This window comes from Phoenix dactylifera, chromosome 4 (genome assembly GCF_051530095.1).
Source record: "Phoenix dactylifera cultivar Ajwa chromosome 4, Ajwa_hap1_PhDact_Kaust_v1.1, whole genome shotgun sequence".
Taxonomy (NCBI): Eukaryota; Viridiplantae; Streptophyta; class Magnoliopsida; order Arecales; family Arecaceae; genus Phoenix; species Phoenix dactylifera.
The window spans coordinates 34480983-34501399 of NC_143193.1; the positions used below are offsets into that span (position 1 = coordinate 34480983).

The 20417-nt window shown below is 49.4% G+C and overlaps 52 non-coding genes and 3 pseudogenes across 52 annotated transcripts; all 55 read right to left on the reverse strand.

The window, feature by feature from the left end:
* Positions 1 to 45: 45 nt before the first annotated feature.
* LOC149755866 (5S ribosomal RNA) lies at positions 46 to 164 on the reverse strand. Its single transcript, XR_016406445.1, has one exon. It is a non-coding gene; the product is annotated as a 5S ribosomal RNA (ribosomal RNA).
* A 246-nt stretch (positions 165 to 410) lies between these two features.
* LOC149755867 (5S ribosomal RNA) lies at positions 411 to 529 on the reverse strand (annotated as a pseudogene).
* A 246-nt stretch (positions 530 to 775) lies between these two features.
* Positions 776 to 894, reverse strand: LOC149755868 (5S ribosomal RNA; annotated as a pseudogene).
* Positions 895 to 1141: 247 nt separating this feature from the next.
* LOC149755869 (5S ribosomal RNA) lies at positions 1142 to 1260 on the reverse strand. The gene has a single exon (XR_016400483.1). It is a non-coding gene; the product is annotated as a 5S ribosomal RNA (ribosomal RNA).
* A 246-nt stretch (positions 1261 to 1506) lies between these two features.
* LOC149755870 (5S ribosomal RNA) lies at positions 1507 to 1625 on the reverse strand. Its single transcript, XR_016402727.1, has one exon. It is a non-coding gene; the product is annotated as a 5S ribosomal RNA (ribosomal RNA).
* A 247-nt stretch (positions 1626 to 1872) lies between these two features.
* On the reverse strand, positions 1873 to 1991 carry LOC149755871 (5S ribosomal RNA). The gene has a single exon (XR_016407584.1). It is a non-coding gene; the product is annotated as a 5S ribosomal RNA (ribosomal RNA).
* Positions 1992 to 2237: 246 nt separating this feature from the next.
* On the reverse strand, positions 2238 to 2356 carry LOC149755872 (5S ribosomal RNA). The gene has a single exon (XR_016401769.1). It is a non-coding gene; the product is annotated as a 5S ribosomal RNA (ribosomal RNA).
* A 246-nt stretch (positions 2357 to 2602) lies between these two features.
* On the reverse strand, positions 2603 to 2721 carry LOC149755873 (5S ribosomal RNA). Its single transcript, XR_016406290.1, has one exon. It is a non-coding gene; the product is annotated as a 5S ribosomal RNA (ribosomal RNA).
* A 246-nt stretch (positions 2722 to 2967) lies between these two features.
* On the reverse strand, positions 2968 to 3086 carry LOC149755874 (5S ribosomal RNA). The gene has a single exon (XR_016404023.1). It is a non-coding gene; the product is annotated as a 5S ribosomal RNA (ribosomal RNA).
* Positions 3087 to 3333: 247 nt separating this feature from the next.
* On the reverse strand, positions 3334 to 3452 carry LOC149755875 (5S ribosomal RNA). The gene has a single exon (XR_016411680.1). It is a non-coding gene; the product is annotated as a 5S ribosomal RNA (ribosomal RNA).
* A 245-nt stretch (positions 3453 to 3697) lies between these two features.
* Positions 3698 to 3816, reverse strand: LOC149755876 (5S ribosomal RNA). The gene has a single exon (XR_016405367.1). It is a non-coding gene; the product is annotated as a 5S ribosomal RNA (ribosomal RNA).
* A 246-nt stretch (positions 3817 to 4062) lies between these two features.
* Positions 4063 to 4181, reverse strand: LOC149755877 (5S ribosomal RNA). The gene has a single exon (XR_016406301.1). It is a non-coding gene; the product is annotated as a 5S ribosomal RNA (ribosomal RNA).
* A 246-nt stretch (positions 4182 to 4427) lies between these two features.
* LOC149755878 (5S ribosomal RNA) lies at positions 4428 to 4546 on the reverse strand. The gene has a single exon (XR_016411560.1). It is a non-coding gene; the product is annotated as a 5S ribosomal RNA (ribosomal RNA).
* Positions 4547 to 5103: 557 nt separating this feature from the next.
* Positions 5104 to 5222, reverse strand: LOC149755879 (5S ribosomal RNA). The gene has a single exon (XR_016403102.1). It is a non-coding gene; the product is annotated as a 5S ribosomal RNA (ribosomal RNA).
* A 246-nt stretch (positions 5223 to 5468) lies between these two features.
* LOC149755880 (5S ribosomal RNA) lies at positions 5469 to 5587 on the reverse strand. The gene has a single exon (XR_016412796.1). It is a non-coding gene; the product is annotated as a 5S ribosomal RNA (ribosomal RNA).
* Positions 5588 to 5835: 248 nt separating this feature from the next.
* LOC149755881 (5S ribosomal RNA) lies at positions 5836 to 5954 on the reverse strand. Its single transcript, XR_016401684.1, has one exon. It is a non-coding gene; the product is annotated as a 5S ribosomal RNA (ribosomal RNA).
* A 246-nt stretch (positions 5955 to 6200) lies between these two features.
* Positions 6201 to 6319, reverse strand: LOC149755882 (5S ribosomal RNA). The gene has a single exon (XR_016411572.1). It is a non-coding gene; the product is annotated as a 5S ribosomal RNA (ribosomal RNA).
* Positions 6320 to 6565: 246 nt separating this feature from the next.
* LOC149755883 (5S ribosomal RNA) lies at positions 6566 to 6684 on the reverse strand. The gene has a single exon (XR_016406291.1). It is a non-coding gene; the product is annotated as a 5S ribosomal RNA (ribosomal RNA).
* Positions 6685 to 6930: 246 nt separating this feature from the next.
* LOC149755884 (5S ribosomal RNA) lies at positions 6931 to 7049 on the reverse strand. The gene has a single exon (XR_016401604.1). It is a non-coding gene; the product is annotated as a 5S ribosomal RNA (ribosomal RNA).
* A 247-nt stretch (positions 7050 to 7296) lies between these two features.
* LOC149755885 (5S ribosomal RNA) lies at positions 7297 to 7415 on the reverse strand. Its single transcript, XR_016403175.1, has one exon. It is a non-coding gene; the product is annotated as a 5S ribosomal RNA (ribosomal RNA).
* Positions 7416 to 7663: 248 nt separating this feature from the next.
* On the reverse strand, positions 7664 to 7782 carry LOC149755886 (5S ribosomal RNA). The gene has a single exon (XR_016411725.1). It is a non-coding gene; the product is annotated as a 5S ribosomal RNA (ribosomal RNA).
* Positions 7783 to 8028: 246 nt separating this feature from the next.
* On the reverse strand, positions 8029 to 8147 carry LOC149755887 (5S ribosomal RNA). The gene has a single exon (XR_016403103.1). It is a non-coding gene; the product is annotated as a 5S ribosomal RNA (ribosomal RNA).
* Positions 8148 to 8393: 246 nt separating this feature from the next.
* LOC149755888 (5S ribosomal RNA) lies at positions 8394 to 8512 on the reverse strand. The gene has a single exon (XR_016402558.1). It is a non-coding gene; the product is annotated as a 5S ribosomal RNA (ribosomal RNA).
* A 248-nt stretch (positions 8513 to 8760) lies between these two features.
* On the reverse strand, positions 8761 to 8879 carry LOC149755889 (5S ribosomal RNA). Its single transcript, XR_016401685.1, has one exon. It is a non-coding gene; the product is annotated as a 5S ribosomal RNA (ribosomal RNA).
* Positions 8880 to 9125: 246 nt separating this feature from the next.
* Positions 9126 to 9244, reverse strand: LOC149755890 (5S ribosomal RNA). Its single transcript, XR_016410361.1, has one exon. It is a non-coding gene; the product is annotated as a 5S ribosomal RNA (ribosomal RNA).
* A 246-nt stretch (positions 9245 to 9490) lies between these two features.
* Positions 9491 to 9608, reverse strand: LOC149755891 (5S ribosomal RNA; annotated as a pseudogene).
* Positions 9609 to 9854: 246 nt separating this feature from the next.
* Positions 9855 to 9973, reverse strand: LOC149755892 (5S ribosomal RNA). The gene has a single exon (XR_016404043.1). It is a non-coding gene; the product is annotated as a 5S ribosomal RNA (ribosomal RNA).
* Positions 9974 to 10220: 247 nt separating this feature from the next.
* On the reverse strand, positions 10221 to 10339 carry LOC149755893 (5S ribosomal RNA). Its single transcript, XR_016411583.1, has one exon. It is a non-coding gene; the product is annotated as a 5S ribosomal RNA (ribosomal RNA).
* Positions 10340 to 10587: 248 nt separating this feature from the next.
* On the reverse strand, positions 10588 to 10706 carry LOC149755894 (5S ribosomal RNA). The gene has a single exon (XR_016411726.1). It is a non-coding gene; the product is annotated as a 5S ribosomal RNA (ribosomal RNA).
* A 246-nt stretch (positions 10707 to 10952) lies between these two features.
* LOC149755895 (5S ribosomal RNA) lies at positions 10953 to 11071 on the reverse strand. The gene has a single exon (XR_016403104.1). It is a non-coding gene; the product is annotated as a 5S ribosomal RNA (ribosomal RNA).
* A 246-nt stretch (positions 11072 to 11317) lies between these two features.
* LOC149755896 (5S ribosomal RNA) lies at positions 11318 to 11436 on the reverse strand. Its single transcript, XR_016404166.1, has one exon. It is a non-coding gene; the product is annotated as a 5S ribosomal RNA (ribosomal RNA).
* Positions 11437 to 11684: 248 nt separating this feature from the next.
* On the reverse strand, positions 11685 to 11803 carry LOC149755897 (5S ribosomal RNA). Its single transcript, XR_016401686.1, has one exon. It is a non-coding gene; the product is annotated as a 5S ribosomal RNA (ribosomal RNA).
* A 246-nt stretch (positions 11804 to 12049) lies between these two features.
* On the reverse strand, positions 12050 to 12168 carry LOC149755898 (5S ribosomal RNA). The gene has a single exon (XR_016411594.1). It is a non-coding gene; the product is annotated as a 5S ribosomal RNA (ribosomal RNA).
* Positions 12169 to 12414: 246 nt separating this feature from the next.
* On the reverse strand, positions 12415 to 12533 carry LOC149755899 (5S ribosomal RNA). The gene has a single exon (XR_016412797.1). It is a non-coding gene; the product is annotated as a 5S ribosomal RNA (ribosomal RNA).
* A 247-nt stretch (positions 12534 to 12780) lies between these two features.
* Positions 12781 to 12899, reverse strand: LOC149755900 (5S ribosomal RNA). Its single transcript, XR_016411727.1, has one exon. It is a non-coding gene; the product is annotated as a 5S ribosomal RNA (ribosomal RNA).
* A 246-nt stretch (positions 12900 to 13145) lies between these two features.
* Positions 13146 to 13264, reverse strand: LOC149755901 (5S ribosomal RNA). Its single transcript, XR_016405016.1, has one exon. It is a non-coding gene; the product is annotated as a 5S ribosomal RNA (ribosomal RNA).
* Positions 13265 to 13511: 247 nt separating this feature from the next.
* Positions 13512 to 13630, reverse strand: LOC149755902 (5S ribosomal RNA). The gene has a single exon (XR_016411728.1). It is a non-coding gene; the product is annotated as a 5S ribosomal RNA (ribosomal RNA).
* Positions 13631 to 13876: 246 nt separating this feature from the next.
* LOC149755903 (5S ribosomal RNA) lies at positions 13877 to 13995 on the reverse strand. The gene has a single exon (XR_016411605.1). It is a non-coding gene; the product is annotated as a 5S ribosomal RNA (ribosomal RNA).
* A 246-nt stretch (positions 13996 to 14241) lies between these two features.
* On the reverse strand, positions 14242 to 14360 carry LOC149755904 (5S ribosomal RNA). The gene has a single exon (XR_016409022.1). It is a non-coding gene; the product is annotated as a 5S ribosomal RNA (ribosomal RNA).
* Positions 14361 to 14607: 247 nt separating this feature from the next.
* On the reverse strand, positions 14608 to 14726 carry LOC149755905 (5S ribosomal RNA). Its single transcript, XR_016402729.1, has one exon. It is a non-coding gene; the product is annotated as a 5S ribosomal RNA (ribosomal RNA).
* A 247-nt stretch (positions 14727 to 14973) lies between these two features.
* LOC149755906 (5S ribosomal RNA) lies at positions 14974 to 15092 on the reverse strand. The gene has a single exon (XR_016411729.1). It is a non-coding gene; the product is annotated as a 5S ribosomal RNA (ribosomal RNA).
* Positions 15093 to 15337: 245 nt separating this feature from the next.
* Positions 15338 to 15456, reverse strand: LOC149755907 (5S ribosomal RNA). Its single transcript, XR_016404167.1, has one exon. It is a non-coding gene; the product is annotated as a 5S ribosomal RNA (ribosomal RNA).
* A 248-nt stretch (positions 15457 to 15704) lies between these two features.
* On the reverse strand, positions 15705 to 15823 carry LOC149755908 (5S ribosomal RNA). Its single transcript, XR_016401687.1, has one exon. It is a non-coding gene; the product is annotated as a 5S ribosomal RNA (ribosomal RNA).
* A 246-nt stretch (positions 15824 to 16069) lies between these two features.
* Positions 16070 to 16188, reverse strand: LOC149755909 (5S ribosomal RNA). The gene has a single exon (XR_016411616.1). It is a non-coding gene; the product is annotated as a 5S ribosomal RNA (ribosomal RNA).
* Positions 16189 to 16434: 246 nt separating this feature from the next.
* Positions 16435 to 16553, reverse strand: LOC149755910 (5S ribosomal RNA). The gene has a single exon (XR_016412798.1). It is a non-coding gene; the product is annotated as a 5S ribosomal RNA (ribosomal RNA).
* A 247-nt stretch (positions 16554 to 16800) lies between these two features.
* LOC149755911 (5S ribosomal RNA) lies at positions 16801 to 16919 on the reverse strand. Its single transcript, XR_016411730.1, has one exon. It is a non-coding gene; the product is annotated as a 5S ribosomal RNA (ribosomal RNA).
* A 246-nt stretch (positions 16920 to 17165) lies between these two features.
* Positions 17166 to 17284, reverse strand: LOC149755912 (5S ribosomal RNA). The gene has a single exon (XR_016403841.1). It is a non-coding gene; the product is annotated as a 5S ribosomal RNA (ribosomal RNA).
* Positions 17285 to 17530: 246 nt separating this feature from the next.
* LOC149755913 (5S ribosomal RNA) lies at positions 17531 to 17649 on the reverse strand. The gene has a single exon (XR_016412870.1). It is a non-coding gene; the product is annotated as a 5S ribosomal RNA (ribosomal RNA).
* Positions 17650 to 17895: 246 nt separating this feature from the next.
* Positions 17896 to 18014, reverse strand: LOC149755914 (5S ribosomal RNA). Its single transcript, XR_016406727.1, has one exon. It is a non-coding gene; the product is annotated as a 5S ribosomal RNA (ribosomal RNA).
* Positions 18015 to 18260: 246 nt separating this feature from the next.
* Positions 18261 to 18379, reverse strand: LOC149755915 (5S ribosomal RNA). The gene has a single exon (XR_016409023.1). It is a non-coding gene; the product is annotated as a 5S ribosomal RNA (ribosomal RNA).
* A 247-nt stretch (positions 18380 to 18626) lies between these two features.
* Positions 18627 to 18745, reverse strand: LOC149755916 (5S ribosomal RNA). Its single transcript, XR_016402730.1, has one exon. It is a non-coding gene; the product is annotated as a 5S ribosomal RNA (ribosomal RNA).
* Positions 18746 to 18992: 247 nt separating this feature from the next.
* On the reverse strand, positions 18993 to 19111 carry LOC149755917 (5S ribosomal RNA). The gene has a single exon (XR_016403531.1). It is a non-coding gene; the product is annotated as a 5S ribosomal RNA (ribosomal RNA).
* A 246-nt stretch (positions 19112 to 19357) lies between these two features.
* On the reverse strand, positions 19358 to 19476 carry LOC149755918 (5S ribosomal RNA). Its single transcript, XR_016408661.1, has one exon. It is a non-coding gene; the product is annotated as a 5S ribosomal RNA (ribosomal RNA).
* Positions 19477 to 19723: 247 nt separating this feature from the next.
* On the reverse strand, positions 19724 to 19842 carry LOC149755919 (5S ribosomal RNA). The gene has a single exon (XR_016401688.1). It is a non-coding gene; the product is annotated as a 5S ribosomal RNA (ribosomal RNA).
* A 246-nt stretch (positions 19843 to 20088) lies between these two features.
* On the reverse strand, positions 20089 to 20207 carry LOC149755920 (5S ribosomal RNA). Its single transcript, XR_016412799.1, has one exon. It is a non-coding gene; the product is annotated as a 5S ribosomal RNA (ribosomal RNA).
* Positions 20208 to 20417: the final 210 nt, after the last annotated feature.

The following is a 20417-nucleotide window of genomic DNA, read 5'->3' on the forward strand; positions in this document are numbered from 1 at the left end:
AAAATAAATATTATCAAAAAATAAAAAAGCGGGCAAAAAATAAAAAGGGTGCAACACGAGGACTTCCCAGGGGGTCACCCATCCTAGTACTACTTTCGCCCAAGCACGCTTAACTGCGGAGTTCTGATGGGATCCGGTGCATTAGTGCTGGTATGATCGCTCCCAAGACATGCCCTTCGAAACTCCCTTTTATGACAAAGCAGCAGACCTCGACGGCCCGAGACATTCGCGCTGCCGGGGCCGTTTTGGCGTAGGATTCAACACGCTGTTCCGCTATGCGGCATGGCACCGCCAGTCTCCGGACTCAGTTTATTTTCGGGGGAAAAAAATTATCCGAAGTGGAAAAGCCAAAAGCCAAAAAATTAAAAATAAATATTATCAAAAAATAAAAAAGCGGGCAAAAAATAAAAAGGGCGCAACACGAGGACTTCCCAGGGGGTCACCCATCCTAGTACTTCTCTCGCCCAAGCACGCTTAACTGCGGAGTGATGATGGGATCCGGTGCATTAGTGCTGGTATGATCGCACCCATGACATGCCCTTCGAAACTCCCTTTTATGACAGAGCAGCAGACCGCGACGGCCCGAGACATTCGCGCTGCCGGGGCCGTTCTGGCGTAGGATTCAACGTGCTGTTCCGCTATGCGGCATGGCACCGCCAGTCTCCGGACTCAGTTTATTTTCGGGAAAAAAAAATTATCCGAAGAGAAAAAGCCAAAAGCCGAAAAATTAAAAATAAATATTATCAAAAAATAAAAAAGCGGGCAAAAAATAAAATGGGTGCAACACGAGGACTTCCCAGGGGGTCACCCATCCTAGTACTACTCTCGCCCAAGCACGCTTACTTGTGGAGTTCTGATTGGATCCGGTGCATTAGTGCTGGTATGATCGGACCCATGACATGCCCTTCGAAACTCCCTTTTATGACAAAGCAGCAGACCTCGACGGCCCGAGACATTCACGCTGCCGGGGCCGTTCTGGCGTAGGATTCAACGCGCTGGTCCCGCTATGCGGCATGGCACCGCCAGTCTCCGGACTCAGTTTATTGTCGGGGGAAAAAAATTATCCGAAGAGGAAAAGCCAAAAGCCGAAAAATTAAAAATAAATATTATCAAAAAATAAAAAAGCGGGCAAAAAATAAAAAGGGTGCAACACGAGGACTTCCCAGGGGGTCACCCATCCTAGTACTACTCTCGCCCAAGCACGCTTAACTGCGGAGTTCTGATGGGATCCGGTGCATCAGTGCTGGTATGATCACACCCAAGACATGCCCTTCGAAACTCCCTTTTAAGACAAAGCAGCAGACCTCGACGGCCCGAGACATTCGCGCTGCCGGGGCCGTTCTGGCGTATGATTCAACGCGCTGTTCCGCTATGCGGCATGGCACCGCCAGTCTCCGGACTCAGTTTATTTTCGGGGGAAAAAAATTATCCGAAGAGGAAAAGCCAAAAGCCAAAAAATTAAAAATAAATGTTATGAAAAAATAAAAAAGCGGGCAAAAAATAAAAGGGGTGCAACACGAGGACTTCCCAGGGGGTCACCCATCCTAGTACTACTCTCGCCCAAGCACGCTTAACTGCGGAGTTCTGATGGGATCCGGTGCATTAGTGCTGGTATGAACGCACCCATAACATGCCCTTCGAAACTCCCTTTTATGACAAAGCAGCAGACCTCGACGGCCCGAGACATTCGCGCTGCCGGGGCCGTTCTGGCGTAGGATTCAACGCGCTGGTCCCGCTATGCGGCATGGCACCGCCAGTCTCCGGACTCAGTTTATTGTCGGGGGAAAAAAATTATCCGAAGAGGAAAAGCCAAAAGCCAAAAAATTAAAAATAAATATTATCAAAAAATAAAAAAGCGGGCAAAAAATAAAAAGGGTGCAACACGAGGACTTCCCAGGGGGTCACCCATCCTAGTACTACTTTCGCCCAAGCCCGCTTAACTGCGGAGTTCTGACGGGATCCGGTGCATTAGTGCTGGTATGATCGCACCCAAGACATGCCCTTCGAAACTCCCTTTTATGACAAAACAGCAGACCTCGACGGCCCGAGACATTCGCGCTGCCGGGGCCGTTCTGGCGTAGGATTCAACACGCTGTTCCGCTATGCGGCATGGCACCGCCAGTCTCCGGACTCAGTTTATTTTCGGGGGAAAAAAATTATCCGAAGAGGAAAAGCCAAAAGCCGAAAAATAAAAAATAAATGTTATCAAAAAATAAAAAAGCGGGCAAAAAATAAAAGGGGTGCAACACGAGGACTTCCCAGGGGGTCACCCATCCTAGTACTACTCTCGCCCAAGCACGCTTAACTGCGGAGTTCTGATGGGATCCAGTGCATTAGTGCTGGTATGATCGCACCCATGACATGCCCTTCGAAACTCCCTTTTATGACAAAGCAGCAGACCTCGACGGCCCGAGACATTCGCGCTGCCGGGGCCGTTCTGGCGTAGGATTCAACGCGCTGTTCCGCTATGCGGCATGGCACCGCCAGTCTCCGGACTCAGTTTATTTTCGGGGGGAAAAAATTATCCGAAGTGGAAAAGCCAAAAGCCAAAAAATTAAAAATAAATATTATCAAAAAATAAAAAAGCGGGCAAAAAATAAAAAGGGTGCAACACGAGGACTTCCCAGGGGGTCACCCATCCTAGTACTTCTCCCGCCCAAGCACGCTTAACTGCGGAGTTATGATGGGATCCGGTGCATTAGTGCTGGTATGATCGCACCCATGACATGCCCTTCGAAACTCCCTTTTATGACAAAGCAGCAGACCGCGACGGCCCGAGACATTCGCGCTGCCGGGGCCGTTCTCGCGTAGGATTCAACGCGCTGTTCCGCTATGCGGCATGGCACCGCCAGTCTCCGGACTCAGTTTATTTTCGGAAAAAAAAAATTATCCGAAGAGGAAAAGCCAAAAGCCGAAAAATTAAAAATAAATATTATCAAAAAATAAAAAAGCGGGCAAAAAATAAAAAGGGTGCAAAACGAGGACTTCCCAGGGGGTCACCCATCCTAGTACAACTCTCGCCCAAGCACGCTTAACTGCGGAGTTCTGATGGGATCCGGTGCATTAGTGCTGGTATGATCGCACCCATGACATGCCCTTCGAAACTCCCTTTTATGACAAAGCAGCAGACCTCGACGGCCCGAGACATTCACGCTGCCGGGGCCGTTCTGGCGTAGGATTCAACGCGCTGGTCCCGCTATGCGGCATGGCACCGCCAGTCTCCGGACTCAGTTTATTGTCGGGGAAAAAAAATTATCCGAAGAGGAAAAGCCAAAAGCCGAAAAATTAAAAATAAATATTATCAAAAAATAAAAAAGCGGGCAAAAAATAAAAAGGGTGCAACACGAGGACTTCCCAGGGGGTCACCCATCCTAGTACTACTCTCGCCCAAGCACGCTTAACTGCGGAGTTCTGATGGGATCCGGTGCATCAGTGCTGGTATGATCGCACCCAAGACATGCCCTTCGAAACTCCCTTTTAAGACAAAGCAGCAGACCTCGACGGCCCAAGACATTCGCGCTGCCGGGGCCGTTCTGGCGTATGATTCAACGCGCTGTTCCGCTATGCGGCATGGGACCGCCAGTCTCCGGACTCAGTTTATTTTCGGGGGAAAAAATTATCCGAAGAGGTAAAGCCAAAAGCCAAAAAATTAAAAATAAATATTATCAAAAAATAAAAAAGCGGGCAAAAAATAAAAGGGGTGCAACACGAGGACTTCCCAGGGGGTCACCCATCCTAGTACTCCTCTCGCCCAAGCACGCTTAACTGCGGGGTTCTGATGGGATCCGGTGCATTAGTGCTGGTATGATCGCACCCAAGGCATGCCCTTCGAAACTCCCTTTTATGACAAAGCAGCAGACCTCGACGGCCCGAGACATTCGCGCTGCCGGGGCCGTTCTGGCGCAGGATTCAACACGCTGTTCCGCTATGCGGCATGGCACCGCCAGTCTCCGGACTCAGTTTATTTTCGGGGAAAAAAAATTATCCGAGGAGGAAAAGCCAAAAGCCGAAAAATAAAAAATAAATGTTATCAAAAAATAAAAAAGCGGGCAAAAAATAAAAGGGGTGCAACACGAGGACTTCCCAGGGGGTCACCCATCCTAGTACTACTTTCGCCCAAGCACGCTTAACTGCGGAGTTCTGATGGGATCCGGTGCATTAGTGCTGGTATGATCGCTCCCAAGACATGCCCTTCGAAACTCCCTTTTATGACAATGCAGCAGACCTCGACGGCCCGAGACATTCGCGCTGCCGGGGCCGTTTTGGCGTAGGATTCAACACGCTGTTCCGCTATGCGGCATGGCACCGCCAGTCTCCGGACTCAGTTTATTTTCGGGGAAAAAAAATTATCCGAAGAGGAAAAGCCAAAAGCCGAAAAATAAAAAATAAATGTTATCAAAAAATAAAAAAGCGGGCAAAAAATAAAAGGGGTGCAACACGAGGACTTCCCAGGGGGTCACCCATCCTAGTACTACTCTCGCCCAAGCACGCTTAACTGCGGAGTTCTGATGGGATCCGGTGCATTAGTGCTGGTATGATCGCACCCATGACATGCCCTTCGAAACTCCCTTCTATGACAAAGCAGCAGACCTCGACGGCCCGAGACATTCGCGCTGCCGGGGCCGTTCTGGCGTAGGATTCAACGCGCTGTTCCGCTATGCGGCATGGCACCGCCAGTCTCCGGACTCAGTTTATTTTCGGGGGGAAAAAATTATCCGAAGTGGAAAAGCCAAAAGCCAAAAAATTAAAAATAAATATTATCAAAAAATAAAAAAGCGGGCAAAAAATAAAAAGGGCGCAACACGAGGACTTCCCAGGGGGTCACCCATGACATTAGTGCTGGTATGATCGCACCCATGACATGCCCTTCGAAACTCCCTTTTATGACAAAGCAGCAGACCTCGACGGCCCGAGACATTCGTGCTGCCGGGGCCGTTCTGGCGTAGGATTCAACGCGCTGGTCCCGCTATGCAGCATGGCACCGCCAGTCTCCGGACTCAGTTTATTGTCGGGGGAGAAAAATTATCCGAAGAGGAAAAGCCAAAAGCCGAAAAATTAAAAATAAATATTATCAAAAAATAAAAAAGCGGGCAAAAAATAAAAGGGGTGCAACACGAGGACTTTCCAGGGGGTCACCCATCCTAGTACTACTCTCGCCCAAGCACGCTTAACTGCGGAGTTCTGATGGGATCCGGTGCATTAGTGCTGGTATGATCGCACCCATGACATGCCCATCGAAACACCCTTTTATGACAAAGCAGCAGACCTCGACGGCCCGAAACATTCGCGCTGCCGGGGCCGTTCTGGCGTAGGATTCAACGCGCTGTTCCGCTATGCGGCATGGCACCGCGAGTCTCCGGACTCAGTTTATTTTCGGGGGAAAAAAATTATCCGAAGAGGAAAAGCCAAAAGCCAAAAAATTAAAAATAAATGTTATCAAAAAATAAAAAAGCGGGCAAAAAATAAAAGGGGTGCAACACGAGGACTTCCCAGGGGGTCACCCATCTTAGTACTACTCTCGCCCAAGCACGCTTAACTGCGGAGTTCTGATGGGATCCGGTGCATTAGTGCTGGTATGATCGCACCCATGATATGCCCTTCGAAACTCCCTTTTATGACAAAGCAGCAGACCTCGACGGCCCGAGACATTCGCGCTGCCGGGGCCGTTCTGGCGTAGGATTCAACGCGCTGGTCCCGCTATGCGGCATGGCGCCGCCAGTCTCCGGACTCAGTTTATTGTCGGGGGAAAAAAATTATCCGAAGAGGAAATGCCAAAAGCCGAAAAATTAAAAATAAATATTATCGAAAAATAAAAAAGTGGAGAAAAAAATAAAAAGGGTGCAACACGAGGACTTCCCAGGGGGTCACCCATCCTAGTACTACTCTCGCCCAAGCACGCTTAACTGCAGAGTTCTGATGGGATCCGGTGCATTAGTGCTGGTATGATCGCACCCATGACATGCCCTTCGAAACTCCCTTTTATGACAAAGCAGCAGACCTCGACGGCCCGAGACATTCGCGCTGCCGGGGCCGTTCTGGCGTAGGATTCAACGCGCTGTTCCGCTATGCGGCATGGCACCGCCAGTCTCCGGACTCAGTTTATTTTCGGGGGGGAAAAATTATCCGAAGAGGTAAAGCCAAAAGCCAAAAAATTAAAAATAAATATTATCAAAAAATAAAAAAGCGGGCAAAAAATAAAAGGGGTGCAACACGAGGACTTCCCAGGGGGTCACCCATCCTAGTACTACTCTCGCCCAAGCACGCTTAACTGCGGAGTTCTGATGGGATCCGGTGCATTAGTGCTGGTATGATCGCACCCATGACATGCCCATCGAAACACCCTTTTATGGCAAAGCAGCAGACCTCGACGGCCCGAGACATTCGCGCTGCCGGGGCCGTTCTGGCGTAGGATTCAACGCGCTGTTCCGCTATGCGGCATGGCACCGCCAGTCTCCGGACTCAGTTTATTTTCGGGGGGAAAAAATTATCCGAAGTGGAAAAGCCAAAAGCCAAAAAATTAAAAATAAATATTATCAAAAAATAAAAAAGCGGGCAAAAAATAAAAAGGGTGCAACACGAGGACTTCCCAGGGGGTCACCCATCCTAGTACTTCTCCCGCCCAAGCACGCTTAACTGCGGAGTTATGATGGGATCCGGTGCATTAGTGCTGGTATGATCGCACCCATGACATGCCCTTCGAAACTCCCTTTTATGACAAAGCAGCAGACCGCGACGGTCCGAGACATTCGCGCTGCCGGGGCCGTTCTGGCGTAGGATTCAACGCGCTGTTCCGCTATGCGGCATGGCACCGCCAGTCTCCGGACTCAGTTTATTTTCGGAAAAAAAAAATTATCCGAAGAGGAAAAGCCAAAAGCCGAAAAATTAAAAATAAATATTATCAGAAAATAAAAAAGCGGGCAAAAAATAAAAAGGGTGCAACACGAGGACTTCCCAGGGGGTCACCCATCCTAGTACAACTCTCGCCCAAGCACGCTTAACTGCGGAGTTCTGATGGGATCCGGTGCATTAGTGCTGGTATGATCGCACCCATGACATGCCCTTCGAAACTCCCTTTTATGACAAAGCAGCAGACCTCGACGGCCCGAGACATTCACGCTGCCGGGGCCGTTCTGGCGTAGGATTCAACGCGCTGGTCCCGCTATGCGGCATGGCACCGCCAGTCTCCGGACTCAGTTTATTGTCGGGGAAAACAAATTATCCGAAGAGGAAAAGCCAAAAGCCGAAAAATTAAAAATAAATATTATCAAAAAATAAAAAAGCGGGCAAAAAATAAAAGGGGTGCAACACGAGGACTTCCCAGGGGGTCACCCATCCTAGTACTACTCTCGCCCAAGCACGCTTAACTGCGGAGTTCTGATAGGATCCGGTGCATTAGTGCTGGTATGATCGCACCCATGACATGCCCATCGAAACTCCCTTTTATGACAAAGCAGCAGAACTCGACGGCCCGAGACATTCGCGCCGCCGGGGCCGTTCTGGCGTAGGATTCAACGCGCTGGTCCCGCTATGCGGCATGGCACCGCCAGTCTCCGGACTCAGTTTATTTTCGGGGGAAAAAAATTATCCGAAGAGGAAATGCCAAAAGCCGAAAAATTAAAAATAAATATTATCAAAAAATAAAAAAGTGGAGAAAAAAATAAAAAGGGTGCAACACGAGGACTTCCCAGGGGGTCACCCATCCTAGTACTACTCTCGCCCAAGCACGCTTAACTGCGGAGTTCTGATGGGATCCGGTGCATTAGTGCTGGTATGATCGCACCCATGACATGCCCTTCGAAACTCCCTTTTATGACAAAGCAGCAGACCTCGACGGCCCGAGACATTCGCGCTGCCGGGGCCGTTCTGGCGTAGGATTCAACGCGCTGTTCCGCTATGCGGCATGGCACCGCGAGTCTCCGGACTCAGTTTATTTTCGGGGGAAAAAAATTATCCGAAGAGGAAAAGCCAAAAGCCGAAAAATTAAAAATAAATATTATCAAAAAATAAAAAAGCGGGCAAAAAATAAAAGGGGTGCAACACGAGGACTTTCCAGGGGGTCACCCATCCTAGTACTACTCTCGCCCAAGCACGCTTAACTGCGGAGTTCTGATGGGATCCGGTGCATTAGTGCTGGTATGATCGCACCCATGACATGCCCATCGAAACACCCTTTTATGACAAAGCAGCAGACCTCGACGGCCCGAGACATTCGCGCTGCCGGGGCCGTTCTGGCGTAGGATTCAACGCGCTGTTCCGCTATGCGGCATGGCACCGCGAGTCTCCGGACTCAGTTTATTTTCGGGGGAAAAAAATTATCCGAAGAGGAAAAGCCAAAAGCCAAAAAATTAAAAATAAATGTTATCAAAAAATAAAAAAGCGGGCAAAAAATAAAAGGGGTGCAACACGAGGACTTCCCAGGGGGTCACCCATCTTAGTACTACTCTCGCCCAAGCACGCTTAACTGCGGAGTTCTGATGGGATCCGGTGCATTAGTGCTGGTATGATCGCACTCATGATATGCCCTTCGAAACTCCCTTTTATGACAAAGCAGCAGACCTCGACGGCCCGAGACATTCGCGCTGCCGGGGCCGTTCTGGCGTAGGATTCAACGCGCTGGTCCCGCTATGCGGCATGGCACCGCCAGTCTCCGGACTCAGTTTATTGTCGGGGGAAAAAAATTATCCGAAGAGGAAATGCCAAAAGCCGAAAAATTAAAAATAAATATTATCAAAAAATAAAAAAGTGGAGAAAAAAATAAAAAGGGTGCAACACGAGGACTTCCCAGGGGGTCACCCATCCTAGTACTACTCTCGCCCAAGCACGCTTAACTGCAGAGTTCTGATGGGATCCGGTGCATTAGTGCTGGTATGATCGCACCCATGACATGCCCTTCGAAACTCCCTTTTATGACAAAGCAGCAGACCTCGACGGCCCGAGACATTCGCGCTGCCGGGGCCGTTCTGGCGTAGGATTCAACGCGCTGTTCCGCTATGCGGCATGGCACCGCCAGTCTCCGGACTCAGTTTATTTTCGGGGGGGAAAAATTATCCGAAGAGGTAAAGCCAAAAGCCAAAAAATTAAAAATAAATATTATCAAAAAATAAAAAAGCGGGCAAAAAATAAAAGGGGTGCAACACGAGGACTTCCCAGGGGGTCACCCATCCTAGTACTACTCTCGCCCAAGCACGCTTAACTGCGGAGTTCTGATGGGATCCGGTGCATTAGTGCTGGTATGGTCGCACCCATGACATGCCCATCGAAACACCCTTTTATGGCAAAGCAGCAGACCTCGACGGCCCGAGACATTCGCGCTGCCGGGGCCGTTCTGGCGTAGGATTCAACGCGCTGTTCCGCTATGCGGCATGGCACCGCCAGTCTCCGGACTCAGTTTATTTTCGGGGGGAAAAAATTATCCGAAGTGGAAAAGCCAAAAGCCAAAAAATTAAAAATAAATATTATCAAAAAATAAAAAAGCGGGCAAAAAATAAAAAGGGTGCAACACGAGGACTTCCCGGGGGTCACCCATCCTAGTACTTCTCCCGCCCAAGCACGCTTAACTGCGGAGTTATGATGGGATCCGGTGCATTAGTGCTGGTATGATCGCACCCATGACATGCCCTTCGAAACTCCCTTTTATGACAAAGCAGCAGACCGCGACGGTCCGAGACATTCGCGCTGCCGGGGCCGTTCTGGCGTAGGATTCAACGCGCTGTTCCGCTATGCGGCATGGCACCGCCAGTCTCCGGACTCAGTTTATTTTCGGAAAAAAAAAATTATCCGAAGAGGAAAAGCCAAAAGCCGAAAAATTAAAAATAAATATTATCAAAAAATAAAAAAGCGGGCAAAAAATAAAAAGGGTGCAACACGAGGACTTCCCAGGGGGTCACCCATCCTAGTACAACTCTCGCCCAAGCACGCTTTACTGCGGAGTTCTGATGGGATCCGGTGCATTAGTGCTGGTATGATCGCACCCATGACATGCCCTTCGAAACTCCCTTTTATGACAAAGCAGCAGACCTCGACGGCCCGAGACATTCACGCTGCCGGGGCCGTTCTGGCGTAGGATTCAACGCGCTGGTCCCGCTATGCGGCATGGCACCGCCAGTCTCCGGACTCAGTTTATTGTCGGGGAAAACAAATTATCCGAAGAGGAAAAGCCAAAAGCCGAAAAATTAAAAATAAATATTATCAAAAAATAAAAAAGCGGGCAAAAAATAAAAGGGGTGCAACACGAGGACTTCCCAGGGGGTCACCCATCCTAGTACTACTCTCGCCCAAGCACGCTTAACTGCGGAGTTCTGATGGGATCCGGTGCATTAGTGCTGGTATGATCGCACCCATGACATGCCCATCGAAACTCCCTTTTATGACAAAGCAGCAGAACTCGACGGCCCGAGACATTCGCGCCGCCGGGGCCGTTCTGGCGTAGGATTCAACGCGCTGGTCCCGCTATGCGGCATGGCACCGCCAGTCTCCGGACTCAGTTTATTTTCGGGGGAAAAAAATTATCCGAAGAGGAAATGCCAAAAGCCGAAAAATTAAAAATAAATATTATCAAAAAATAAAAAAGTGGAGAAAAAAATAAAAAGGGTGCAACACGAGGACTTCCCAGGGGGTCACCCATCCTAGTACTACTCTCGCCCAAGCACGCTTAACTGCGGAGTTCTGATGGGATCCGGTGCATTAGTGCTGGTATGATCGCACCCATGACATGCCCTTCGAAACTCCCTTTTATGACAAAGCAGCAGACCTCGACGGCCCGAGACATTCGCGCTGCCGGGGCCGTTCTGGCGTAGGATTCAACGCGCTGTTCCGCTATGCGGCATGGCACCGCGAGTCTCCGGACTCAGTTTATTTTCGGGGAAAAAAAATTATCCGAAGAGGAAAAGCCAAAAGCCGAAAAATTAAAAATAAATATTATCAAAAAATAAAAAAGCGGGCAAAAAATAAAAGGGGTGCAACACGAGGACTTTCCAGGGGGTCACCCATCCTAGTACTACTCTCGCCCAAGCACGCTTAACTGCGGAGTTCTGATGGGATCCGGTGCATTAGTGCTGGTATGATCGCACCCATGACATGCCCATCGAAACACCCTTTTATGACAAAGCAGCAGACCTCGACGGCCCGAGACATTCGCGCTGCCGGGGCCGTTCTGGCGTAGGATTCAACGCGCTGTTCCTTTATGCGGCATGGCACCGCGAGTCTCCGGACTCAGTTTATTTTCGGGGGAAAAAAATTATCCGAAGAGGAAAAGCCAAAAGCCAAAAAATTAAAAATAAATGTTATCAAAAAATAAAAAAGCGGGCAAAAAATAAAAGGGGTGCAACACGAGGACTTCCCAGGGGGTCACCCATCTTAGTACTACTCTCGCTCAAGCACGCTTAACTGCGGAGTTCTGATGGGATCCGGTGCATTAGTGCTGGTATGATCGCACCCATGATATGCCCTTCGAAACTCCCTTTTATGACAAAGCAGCAGACCTCGACGGCCCGAGACATTCGCGCTGCCGGGGCCGTTCTGGCGTAGGATTCAACGCGCTGGTCCCGCTATGCGGCATGGCACCGCCAGTCTCCGGACTCAGTTTATTGTCCGGGGAAAAAAATTATCCGAAGAGGAAATGCCAAAAGCCGAAAAATTAAAAATAAATATTATCAAAAAATAAAAAAGTGGAGAAAAAAATAAAAAGGGTGCAACACGAGGACTTCCCAGGGGGTCACCCATCCTAGTACTACTCTCGCCCAAGCACGCTTAACTGCAGAGTTCTGATGGGATCCGGTGCATTAGTGCTGGTATGATCGCACCCATGACATGCCCTTCGATACTCCCTTTTATGACAAAGCAGCAGACCTCGACGGCCCGAGACATTCGCGCTGCCGGGGCCGTTCTGGCGTAGGATTCAACGCGCTGTTCCGCTATGCGGCATGGCACCGCGAGTCTCCGGACTCAGTTTATTTTCGGGGAAAAAAAATTATCCGAAAAGGAAAAGCCAAAAGCCGAAAAATTAAAAATAAATATTATCAAAAAATAAAAAAGCGGGCAAAAAATAAAAGGGGTGCAACACGAGGACTTCCCAGGGGGTCACCCATCCTAGTACTACTCTCGCCCAAGCACGCTTAACTGCGGAGTTCTGATGGGATCCGGTGCATTAGTGCTGGTATGATCGCACCCATGACATGCCCATCGAAACACCCTTTTATGACAAAGCAGCAGACCTCGACGGCCCGAGACATTCGCGCTGCCGGGGCCGTTCTGGCGTAGGATTCAACGCGCTGTTCCGCTATGCGGCATGGCACCGCGAGTCTCCGGACTCAGTTTATTTTCGGGGGAAAAAAATTATCCGAAGAGGAAAAGCCAAAAGCCAAAAAATTAAAAATAAATGTTATCAAAAAATAAAAAAGCGGGCAAAAAATAAAAGGGGTGCAACACGAGGACTTCCCAGGGGGTCACCCATCTTAGTACTACTCTCGCCCAAGCACGCTTAACTGCGGAGTTCTGATGGGATCCGGTGCATTAGTGCTGGTATGATCGCACCCATGATATGCCCTTCGAAACTCCCTTTTATGACAAAGCAGCAGACCTCGACGGCCCGAGACATTCGCGCTGCCGGGGCCGTTCTGGCGTAGGATTCAACGCGCTGGTCCCGCTATGCGGCATGGCACCGCCAGTCTCCGGACTCAGTTTATTGTCGGGGGAAAAAAATTATCCGAAGAGGAAAAGCCAAAAGCCAAAAAATTAAAAATAAATATTATCAAAAAATAAAAAAGCGGGCAAAAAATAAAAAGGGTGCAACACGAGGACTTCCCAGGGGGTCACCCATCCTAGTACTACTCTCGCCCAAGCACGCTTAACTGCGGAGTTCTGATGGGATCCGGTGCATTAGTGCTGGTATGATCGCACCCAAGACATGCCCTTCGAAACTCCCTTTTATGACAAAGCAGCAGACCTCGACGGCCCGAGACATTCGCGCTGCCGGGGCCGTTCTGGCGTAGGATTCAACACGCTGTTCCGCTATGCGGCATGGCACCGCCAGTCTCCGGACTCAGTTTATTTTCGGGGGAAAAAAATTATCCGAAGAGGAAAAGCCAAAAGCCGAAAAATAAAAAATAAATGTTATCAAAAAATAAAAAAGCGGGCAAAAAATAAAAGTGGTGCAACACGAGGACTTCCCAGGGGGTCACCCATCTTAGTACTACTCTCGCCCAAACACGCTTAACTGCGGAGTTCTGATGGGATCCGGTGCATTAGTGCTGGTATGATCGCACCCATGATATGCCCTTCGAAACTCCCTTTTATGACAAAGCAGCAGACCTCGACGGCCCGAGACATTCGCGCTGCCGGGGCCGTTCTGGCGTAGGATTCAACGCGCTGGTCCCGCTATGCGGCATGGCACCGCCAGTCTCCGGACTCAGTTTATTGTCGGGGGAAAAAAATTATCCGAAGAGGAAAAGCCAAAAGCCAAAAAATTAAAAATAAATATTATCAAAAAATAAAAAAGCGGGCAAAAAATAAAAAGGGTGCAACACGAGGACTTCCCAGGGGGTCACCCATCCTAGTACTACTCTCGCCCAAGCACGCTTAACTGCGGAGTTCTGATGGGATCCGGTGCATTAGTGCTGGTATGATCGCACCCAAGACATGCCCTTCGAAACTCCCTTTTATGACAAAGCAGCAGACCTCGACGGCCCGAGACATTCGCGCTGCCGGGGCCGTTCTGGCGTAGGATTCAACACGCTGTTCCGATATGCGGCATGGCACCGCCAGTCTCCGGACTCAGTTTATTTTCGGGGGAAAAAAATTATCCGAAGAGAAAAAGCCAAAAGCCGAAAAATAAAAAATAAATGTTATCAAAAAATAAAAAAGCGGGCAAAAAATAAAAGGGGTGCAACACGAGGACTTCCCAGGGGGTCACCCATCCTAGTACTACTCTCGCCCAAGCACGCTTAACTGCGGAGTTCTGATGGGATCCGGTGCATTAGTGCTGGTATGATCGCACCCATGACATGCCCTTCGAAACTTCCTTTTATGACAAAGCAGCAGACCTCGACGGCCCGAGACATTCGCGCTGCCGGGGCCGTTCTGGCGTAGGATTCAACGCGCTGTTCCGCTATGCGGCATGGCACCGCCAGTCTCCGGACTCAGTTTATTTTCGGGGGAAAAAAATTATCCGAAGAGGAAAAGCCAAAAGCCAAAAAATTAAAAATAAATATTATCAAAAAATAAAAAAGCGGGCAAAAAATAAAAAGGGTGCAACACGACGACTTCCCAGAGGGTCACCCATCCTAGTACTTCTCTCGCCCAAGCACGCTTAACTGCGGAGTTATGATGGGATCCGGTGCATCAGTGCTGGTATGATCGCACCCAAGACATGCCCTTCGAAACTCCCTTTTAAGATAAAGCAGCAGACCTCGACGGCCCGAGACATTCGCGCTGCCGGGGCCGTTCTGGCGTAGGATTCAACGCGCTGGTCCCGCTATACGGCATGGCACCGCCAGTCTCCGGACTCAGTTTATTGTTGGAGGAAAAAAATTATCCGAAGAGGAAAAGCCAAAAGCCAAAAAATTAAAAATAAATGTTATGAAAAAATAAAAAAGCGGGCAAAAAATAAAAGGGGTGCAACACGAGGACTTCCCAGGGGGTCACCCATCCTAGTACTACTCTCGCCCAAGCACGCTTAACTGCGGAGTTCTGATGGGATCCGGTGCATTAGTGCTGGTATGAACGCACCCATAACATGCCCTTCGAAACTCCCTTTTATGACAAAGCAGCAGACCTCGACGGCCCGAGACATTCGCGCTGCCGGGGCCGTTCTGGCGTAGGATTCAACGCGCTGGTCCCGCTATGCGGCATGGCACCGCCAGTCTCCGGACTCAGTTTATTGTCGGAGGAAAAAAATTATCCGAAGAGGAAAAGCCAAAAGCCAAAAAATTAAAAATAAATATTATCAAAAAATAAAAAAGCGGGCAAAAAATAAAAAGGGTGCAACACGAGGACTTCCCAGGGGGTCACCCATCCTAGTACTACTCTCGCCCAAGCACGCTTAACTGCGGAGTTCTGATGGGATCCGGTGCATTAGTGCTGGTATGATCGCACCCATGACATGCCCATCGAAACACCCTTTTATGACAAAGCAGCAGACCTCGACGGCCCGAGACATTCGCGCTGCCGGGGCCGTTCTGGCGTAGGATTCAACGCGCTGTTCCGCTATGCGGCATGGCACCGCGAGTCTCCGGACTCAGTTTATTTTCGGGGGAAAAAATTATCCGAAGAGGAAAAGCCAAAAGCCAAAAAATTAAAAATAAATGTTATCAAAAAATAAAAAAGCGGGCAAAAAATAAAAGGGGTGCAACACGAGGACTTCCCAGGGGGTCACCCATCTTAGTACTACTCTCGCTCAAGCACGCTTAACTGCGGAGTTCTGATGGGATCCGGTGCATTAGTGCTGGTATGATCGCACCCATGATATGCCCTTCGAAACTCCCTTTTATGACAAAGCAGCAGACCTCGACGGCCCGAGACATTCGCGCTGCCGGGGCCGTTCTGGCGTAGGATTCAACGCGCTGGTCCCGCTATGCGGCATGGCACCGCCAGTCTCCGGACTCAGTTTATTGTCGGGGGAAAAAAATTATCCGAAGAGGAAATGCCAAAAGCCGAAAAATTAAAAATAAATATTATCAAAAAATAAAAAAGTGGAGAAAAAAATAAAAAGGGTGCAACACGAGGACTTCCCAGGGGGTCACCCATCCTAGTACTACTCTCGCCCAAGCACGCTTAACTGCAGAGTTCTGATGGGATCCGGTGCATTAGTGCTGGTATGATCGCACCCATGACATGCCCTTCGAAACTCCCTTTTATGACAAAGCAGCAGACCTCGACGGCCCGAGACATTCGCGCTGCCGGGGCCGTTCTGGCGTAGGATTCAACGCGCTGTTCCGCTATGCGGCATGGCACCGCGAGTCTCCGGACTCAGTTTATTTTCGGGGGAAAAAAATTATCCGAAGAGGAAAAGCCAAAAGCCGAAAAATTAAAAATAAATATTATCAAAAAATAAAAAAGCGGGCAAAAAATAAAAGGGGTGCAACACGAGGACTTCCCAGGGGGTCACCCATCCTAGTACTACTCTCGCCCAAGCACGCTTAACTGCGGAGTTCTGATGGGATCCGGTGCATTAGTGCTGGTATGATCGCACCCATGACATGCCCATCGAAACACCCTTTTATGACAAAGCAGCAGACCTCGACGGCCCGAGACATTCGCGCTGCCGGGGCCGTTCTGGCGTAGGATTCAACGCGCTGTTCCGCTATGCGGCATGGCACCGCGAGTCTCCGGACTCAGTTTATTTTCGGGGGAAAAAAATTATCCGAAGAGGAAAAGCCAAAAGCCAAAAAATTAAAAATAAATGTTATCAAAAAATAAAAAAGCGGGCAAAAAATAAAAGGGGTGCAACACGAGGACTTCCCAGGGGGTCACCCATCTTAGTACTACTCTCGCCCAAGCACGCTTAACTGCGGAGTTCTGATGGGATCCGGTGCATTAGTGCTGGTATGATCGCACCCATGATATGCCCTTCGAAACTCCCTTTTATGACAAAGCAGCAGACCTCGACGGCCCGAGACATTCGCGCTGCCGGGGCCGTTCTGGCGTAGGATTCAACGCGCTGGTCCCGCTATGCGGCATGGCACCGCCAGTCTCCGGACTCAGTTTATTGTCGGGGGAAAAAAATTATCCGAAGAGGAAAAGCCAAAAGCCAAAAAATTAAAAATAAATATTTTCAAAAAATAAAAAAGCGGGCAAAAAATAAAAAGGGTGCAACACGAGGACTTCCCAGGGGGTCACCCATCCTAGTACTACTCTCGCCCAAGCACGCTTAACTGCGGAGTTCTGATGGGATCCGGTGCATTAGTGCTGGTATGATCGCACCCAAGACATGCCCTTCGAAACTCCCTTTTATGACAAAGCAGCAGACCTCGACGGCCCGAGACATTCGCGCTGCCGGGGCCGTTCTGGCGTAGGATTCAACACGCTGTTCCGCTATGCGGCATGGCACCGCCAGTCTCCGGACTCAGTTTATTTTCGGGGGAAAAAAATTATCCGAAGAGGAAAAGCCAAAAGCCGAAAAATAAAAAATAAATGTTATCAAAAAATAAAAAAGCGGGCAAAAAATAAAAGGGGTGCAACACGAGGACTTCCCAGGGGGTCACCCATCCTAGTACTACTCTCGCCCAAGCACGCTTAACTGCGGAGTTCTGATGGGATCCTGTGCATTAGTGCTGGTATGATCGCACCCATGACATGCCCTTCGAAACACCCTTTTATGACAAAGCAGCAGACCTCGACGGCCCGAGACATTCGCGCTACCGGGGCCGTTCTGGCGTAGGATTCAACGCGCTGTTCCGCTATGCGGCATGGCACCGCCAGTCTCCGGACTCAGTTTATTGTCGGGGGAAAAAAATTATCCGAAGAGGAAAAGCCAAAAGCCAAAAAATTAAAAATAAATATTTTCAAAAAATAAAAAAGCGGGCAAAAAATAAAAAGGGTGCAACACGAGGACTTCCCAGGGGGTCACCCATCCTAGTACTACTCTCGCCCAAGCACGCTTAACTGCGGAGTTCTGATGGGATCCGGTGCATTAGTGCTGGTATGATTGCACCCAATACATGCCCTTCGAAACTCCCTTTTATGACAAAGCAGCAGACCTCGACGGCCCGAGACATTCGCGCTGCCGGGGCCGTTCTGGCGTAGGATTCAACACGCTGTTCCGCTATGCGGCATGGCACCGCCAGTCTCCGGACTCAGTTTATTTTCGGGGGAAAAAAATTATCCGAAGAGGAAAAGCCAAAAGCCGAAAAATAAAAAATAAATGTTATCAAAAAATAAAAAAGCGGGCAAAAAATAAAAGGGGTGCAACACGAGGACTTCCCAGGGGGTCACCCATCCTAGTACTACTCTCGCCCAAGCACGCTTAACTGCGGAGTTCTGATGGGATCCTATGCATTAGTGCTGGTATGATCGCACCCATGACATGCCCTTCGAAACTCCCTTTTATGACAAAGCAGCAGACCTCGACGGCCCGAGACATTCGCGCTACCGGGGCCGTTCTGGCGTAGGATTCAACGCGCTGTTCCGCTATGCGGCATGGCACCGCCAGTCTCCGGACTCAGTTTATTTTCGGGGGGAAAAAATTATCCGAAGAGGAAAAGCCAAAAGCCAAAAAATTAAAAATAAATATTATCAAAAAATAAAAAAGCGGGCAAAAAATAAAAAGGGTGCAACACGACGACTTCCCAGAGGGTCACCCATCCTAGTACTTCTCTCGCCCAAGCACGCTTAACTGCGGAGTTATGATGGGATCCGGTGCATCAGTGCTGGTATGATCGCACCCAAGACATGCCCTTCGAAACTCCCTTTTAAGATAAAGCAGCAGACCTCGACGGCCCGAGACATTCGCGCTGCCGGGGCCGTTCTGGCGTAGGTTTCAACGCGCTGGTCCCGCTATGCGGCATGGCACCGCCAGTCTCCGGTCTCAGTTTATTGTCGGAGGAAAAAAATTATCCGAAGAGGAAAAGCCAAAAGCCAAAAAATTAAAAATAAATGTTATGAAAAAATAAAAAAGCGGGCAAAAAATAAAAGGGGTGCAACACGAGGACTTCCCAGGGGGTCACCCATCCTAGTACTACTCTCGCCCAAGCACGCTTAACTGCGGAGTTCTGATGGGATCCGGTGCATTAGTGCTGGTATGAACGCACCCATAACATGCCCTTCGAAACTCCCTTTTATGACAAAGCAGCAGACCTCGACGGCCCGAGACATTCGCGCTGCCGGGGCCGTTCTGGCGTAGGATTCAACGCGCTGGTCCCGCTATGCGGCATGGCACCGCCAGTCTCCGGACTCAGTTTATTGTCGGAGGAAAAAAATTATCCGAAGAGGAAAAGCCAAAAGCCAAAAAATTAAAAATAAATATTATCAAAAAATAAAAAAGCGGGCAAAAAATAAAAAGGGTGCAACACGAGGACTTCCCAGGGGGTCACCCATCCTAGTACTACTTTCGCCCAAGCACGCTTAACTGCGGAGTTCTGATGGGATCCGGTGCATTAGTGCTGGTATGATCGCACCCAAGACATGCCCTTCGAAACTCCCTTTTATGACAAAACAGCAGACCTCGACGGCCCGAGACATTCGCGCTGCCGGGGCCGTTCTGGCGTAGGATTCAACGCGCTGTTCCGCTATGCGGCATGGCACCGCCAGTCTCCGGACTCGGTTTATTTTCGGGGGGAAAAAATTATCCGAAGTGGAAAAGCCAAAAACCAAAAAATTAAAAATAAATATTATCAAAAAATAAAAAAGCGGGCAAAAAATAAAAAGGGTGCAACACGAGGACTTCCCAGGGGGTCACCCATCCTAGTACTTCTCTCGCCCAAGCACGCTTAACTGCGGAGTTATGATGGGATCTGGTGCATTAGTGCTGGTATGATCGCACCCATGACATGCCCTTCGAAACTCCCTTTTATGACAAAGCAGCAGACCGCGACGGCCCGAGACATTCGCGCTGCCGGGGCCGTTCTGGCGTAGGATTCAACGCGCTGTTCCGCTATGCGGCATGGCACCGCCAGTCTCCGGACTCAGTTTATTGTCGGGGGAAAAAAATTATCCGAAGAGGAAATGCCAAAAGCCGAAAAATTAAAAATAAATATTATCAAAAAATAAAAAAGTGGAGAAAAAAATAAAAAGGGTGCAACACGAGGACTTCCCAGGGGGTCACCCATCCTAGTACTACTCTCGCCCAAGCACGCTTAACTGCAGAGTTCTGATGGGATCCGGTGCATTAGTGCTGGTATGATCGCACCCATGACATGCCCTTCGAAACTCCCTTTTATGACAAAGCAGCAGACCTCGACGGCCCGAGACATTCGCGCTGCCGGGGCCGTTCTGGCGTAGGATTCAACGCGCTGTTCCGCTATGCGGCATGGCACCGCCAGTCTCCGGACTCAGTTTATTTTCGGGGGGGAAAAATTATCCGAAGAGGTAAAGCCAAAAGCCAAAAAATTAAAAATAAATATTATCAAAAAATAAAAAAGCGGGCAAAAAATAAAAGGGGTGCAACACGAGGACTTCCCAGGGGGTCACCCATCTTAGTACTACTCTCGCCCAAGCACGCTTAACTGCGGAGTTCTGATGGGATCCGGTGCATTAGTGCTGGTATGATCGCACCCATGATATGCCCTTCGAAACTCCCTTTTATGACAAAGCAGCAGACCTCGACGGCCCGAGACATTCGCGCTGCCGGGGCCGTTCTGGCGTAGGATTCAACGCGCTGGTCCCGCTATGCGGCATGGCACCGCCAGTCTCCGGACTCAGTTTATTGTCGGGGGAAAAAAATTATCCGAAGAGGAAATGCCAAAAGCCGAAAAATTAAAAATAAA